The sequence below is a fragment of the Hevea brasiliensis genome, chromosome 17 (genome assembly GCF_030052815.1).
Source record: "Hevea brasiliensis isolate MT/VB/25A 57/8 chromosome 17, ASM3005281v1, whole genome shotgun sequence".
NCBI lineage: Eukaryota > Viridiplantae > Streptophyta > Magnoliopsida > Malpighiales > Euphorbiaceae > Hevea > Hevea brasiliensis.
This window is the reverse complement of record NC_079509.1, coordinates 43,063,015-43,068,021: the sequence shown is the minus strand read 5'-3', so window position 1 is coordinate 43,068,021 and position 5,007 is coordinate 43,063,015.

Below are 5,007 nucleotides of genomic sequence, written 5' to 3'. Positions count from 1 at the left end.
ATTAGCATGGTTTAGACTAGGTTTTATATACTGTTTATTTCAACATTCATGCACACCATTTTCATATACAATTTTGTTCTTATTTTATGAATGATTTTAATTTATAATATTTATATGTGCGAAAATGTTGTTACTATGAGACTATATGTGTAAATACATAGATAATTAGATAAAAATAAATAAATATTATTTTATTCTATTGAATGTGTTTACGAACAAATTTACAAACAGAGACAAAAGTGAAAATTCCATTTGTAATAATTTGTTTCTAAAGTTATAGAATTTGTTAACTAAGTTTACAAATGGATTGCCTATCCATTTGTATTACAAACAAAAAAGAAAATTCATTTGTAAAATAATTACAAAATAGCATTTCTTATACCAATTTGGTCCATTTGTAAATATTTTTACCAATAGATTCTCATTAATTACAAACACAAATTTAGGTTTGTAAACTGCAAAAACCTTGTAATGATGTATGCACCAATGTTAGATTGATAGTATCTTGTATCAAATAATTTTTTGATTTTGGGAATTTTGTTGTAAGTTTTAGTTTCTCTTTGAAATACAAATGAAAGAATCACTAATAAATAATACAATTACGCATTGTTGTTGATTTATTCTCGCCAAGGATGTATGATATGAAGGAGAGGAAGCATGAAAAACATAAGTTTATATCATTGAATTCAAAGATTTTTCACCTAGGGTCACATGCATCATGCAAGATTCATTTTTATCTATTTGATTTCAATGATAAACATCATATTAAAACTCTTTTAATATGTTTTTGGATCTACATCTGCCATTTAAGATTTTAGAATTAATCAGATTAATTATTAGAACCCTAGATTAGATCAAGAACAAGTGCACTAACCTCTTGATGTACTACAGTGTATTTGACACCGTTGGGATGCGTCTAGGACACCAAATGTTATCCCTCTGGCTTGTCCACACTTAGATCACCTATGGCAGCCTTTGAACAGCTTCTAAAGCTTTTTCGATGAATTAGAAAATCAAGTTTTGCCTTTTGAGAGATTACAGATGTAAACAGGACACTAGAAACAATTTCTAGTATTTTTAATTCAAGATATTGTTTTCTAATCTCTTTGAATTGATGAGAGATGAAGAAGAAGAGGAGGAGTGGCAGCCAAGGGTGGCGGTACCAAAAAGAGAACAACAGCTTATGTTTTTGTTCTTTCATCCTTACACTTATATAGCTAGGTCACCACTTAAAACACTTGCCACATGTCATCCTCTGATTGGTTCTAGGTTTAATTGATCCAATCACATTATGTGATGAGAATCAAGCTACATCCACACCAAAGGATTTCATCCAAGGTCCAATTACTAGAGCTAAAGCTAAATCACTTCAGAAATTAATTTGTGAAATCATAAGGAGCAAGGATTATAAGCTGGAATGGCATAAAGAAAATTATAAAGAATTAAATTTGGTGAAAATTAAGCTTAGAAGTGACCAGGTGTCATGTGGAGCATTAGGTTACATGGAATAACCTGTGGACATGCATGCACCAGATCCAACCCATGTACATGCATCTGCTGGCACCTTATTCAAGGAATATTCCATCTGTTATAACCACCTCTCTTTTGGACTTAAATGCCCTTATTTGTTGCTGTATTAAATTTACTTTTTGTAAGGAGTTTTTAGTCTTTTGATAGATTAATTTTTGTTTGGACTTAAAGCTCCTTACAACTGTTATTAAAGGAGGGATATTTTGTCTTTAGCTTTGAAGCCAAGAGGCTATAAATACAATTGTAATGAGAGAGTGGAGGACACACTTTGAATATTAATGAGAGATTGTTTCTGCTCTTTTAGTGAGTAAATTGGTTGTTGCCTTTGTTCTTGTGAAGCTCATTAACTTGTTGAGATTCTATCTTGTAAGGTTTAATGTGCATAATATTCTTGGTTTATTCATTCTCCATATGAATTAGGTCAAGAATCTCATTTCTGATATTTTCTTTGAATTACACAACAATCTGATTGTGCTGGTTCAAAGATTCAAATTCATACATCTTGATTTGGTGCTTCCCATATTGTTCGTTTAATTCTTGAATGTGGGTTTTCAAGTTACCAATTGCTTGAAGGTTCACATCAGTTTTGGTATCAGAGCAAAGGGACGTCCAAACAAGGTAGATTCTCTATTTGCTTCTTATTCTTTTTGTTTGTTACCTTTTTCATATTTGCTGTTTGGCTCTAGTTCCATATTTGTTTCTTTTTCTTCATCTTGCATCTGGTTCTTTCTTGCTAAACCTTATTTTGCTTCTTATTGTGTTTCTGTTATTCACATTTTTGTTCATTGTATGCTTGACCGAAATTGGATCTTGGGGTTTAGTATGACTTGTTTGTTTAAAAATTTGTTTTGTTGAGTTTGTCTTGGGGTTTTGGGTTAATCAAGCCAAAGCCATTATTCTAGCTATCCATCTTGCTTCCTTCATTTTGATATCAAGCATGAGAGATTACTTGGGTCATTGAGTTTGACTTACCTATTAGGCCTGAAACTTTACCAGCATTATTTGGGTGTGTTTAAGACGTTGGGTGTAAATTTTGGGGGTTGTTTGATATTGTTTGCCTACTAAACCAAAATTTTGCGGCAGATCTGATCAAATTAAGTTCACATAGCAAATAGACCCAGAAATGCCAAAAAATTTACAGGGTGTTTATGCCCCATATCAGTAGTTCCCAAATTAAATTTCAGCTTAAAATTCATCAGTTTGTGTGGGGAACCAAAATTTTGCGGTAGACCCGATCAAATTAAGTTCACATAGCAAATCAGTCTAGAAATTCCTGAAAATTTATAGGTTGTTTGTGCCACATTTGAGCTATTCTCAAATTAAATTTCAGCTCAAAATTTAATGTTTGTGTGGGGAACCAAAATTTTGCGGCAGACACGATTACATTTGATTTACATAGTAAGTCTATCAAGAAAAGCCTGAAATTCTAGCAGCAATTAGTCAGTATTGGGTTGCATTTGCCTACTCAATTTCAGATCAAAATACACTCATTTGCTTGGTGATCCTAAATTTATGCAATTCTTGGTGTATTGTGTGAACTGCTGGTAATTGTGATAAGTTGGTGGCAAACTTGGATATTTAACCTTGATATCACTTCTTTAGGTTGTCACTTTTCCAGCTTATTACTCTTTTATTTTGGTGTCTTCTTTCTTGATTCCTTATTGCATTACATTTCCATACTTGAGCTTTTCTTTTCTTGATTTCTTGAGTCACATTATTGCTTTTTTTTTACTCGTTTTGATCCGTCACGTTCAAGAATTTTATTGTGTGTTAAATTTTTGTGATTACAGTCTTGGTTTGAGTTACTTGAGTTTGATAAGAACTTATGGACATAGCCAAGAGAGGTAAAAGGCACAGAGTGGTGAGTTCATAAGAGGGGAAAAGCCTTGTTGAGTTAAACACGAGTGGAGTGTCCCCTATTGAGTGTAAACACGTAAGGGAGTGAGTGAGGTGTTTTCTTTACACTAACCATTTTCTTGTAGGTCTGAAAACATGTCTAGAAGGGGTGATGGTAGTGAGGGGGAAGGTGAAAATCCATTCTACATGCAGGCTGTCAGACAACAATTTGAAAGAATGAATGTTGTGTGCAATGGAATCATAGATAGGTTGGAAAGATTGGAGAAAAGAGATAGGCAAAATGAGAGAAGGCTAAATAGAAGGGATCTTGTACCTCCAATAGTTGAATATGATGAAGATGAGGTTGATAACTATGATTTTGAGGTTGAAAGACCTAGGAGGGGTAGATATGAGAGAAGAGTTGAAGATAGGAGGAATGGAGATAGGGGGATAAGAAGAGAGGAAAGAGAGAGGAATAGGGTAGATGACAATATCAAAAGTATTAAAATGAGCATCCCTTCTTTCCAAGGGAAAAATGATCCGGATGTGTATCACTATTTAGAGGAGAAGAAAGTAAAGTTAGTAGCAGTAGAATTTACTGATTATGCTTTGGTATGGTGGGATCAAGTGTTGATTAGTAGAAGGAGAAATTATGAGCAATCAATTGCAACCTGGGGTGAGATGAAATCTATAATGAGAAGGAGATTTGTTCCTAGTCATTACTATAGAGAGCTACATCAGAGGTTACAAAGATTGACTCAAGGTTCTAAAAGTGTTGAAGATTATCATAATGAAATGGAAATTGCAATGATTAGAGCAAATGTAGAGGAGGATAGAGAAGCCACCATGGCTAGATTCTTGAATGGGCTAAACAAGGAGATTGCTCATATTGTTGAGTTACATCACTATGTTGAGTTGGAGGATATGGTCCACATGGCTATGAAGGTAGAAAGGCAACTTAAAAGCAAGTCAAAATTTGGAGGAAATGCAGGTACTTATTCATCTTGGAAGTCTAACTGGAAGAAGGAGGATAGGGAAAATGCTGTTAGCAAATATAAGAGAAATGAGGAAAAGAAAAAAAAGGTGGAGAAGAAATTTGTAGAAAGTAAAGGAAAGGAGGTTGCAACTACTACCCGAAATAGAGATGTGAAGTGTTTTAGGTGTTTGGGCAGTGGACACGTAGCTTCTCAATGCCCTAACAAGAGAGTCATGGTAATGAGAGAAAATGGTGAGATAGAAACGGAGGAGGAAATTGTTAGTGATTCCACATCTTCAGGGGAGGAGGATGCAGAGGTGGAATATGCTGCTGAAAGAAGTGCTCTAGTGATTATGAGAGCATTAAATACTCAAGTAAAGGAGGACATTGGTGATAAATTGCAAAGAGAAACAATTTTCCATACAAGATGTCTTATCCAAGACAAAGCTTGTAGTGTCATCATTGATGGGGGAAGTTATGCCAATGTTGCTAGTACTATTTTGGTGCAGAGATTAGGGTTGAGGACTTTGAAACACCCTAGACCCTATAAATTACAGTGGTTGAATGAATGCGGTGAGGTGAAAGTAACAAAACGAGTGCTGATTTCCTTTGCAATAGGAAAGTATCAAGATGAGACTATGTGTGACGTGGTTCCAATGCAAGCT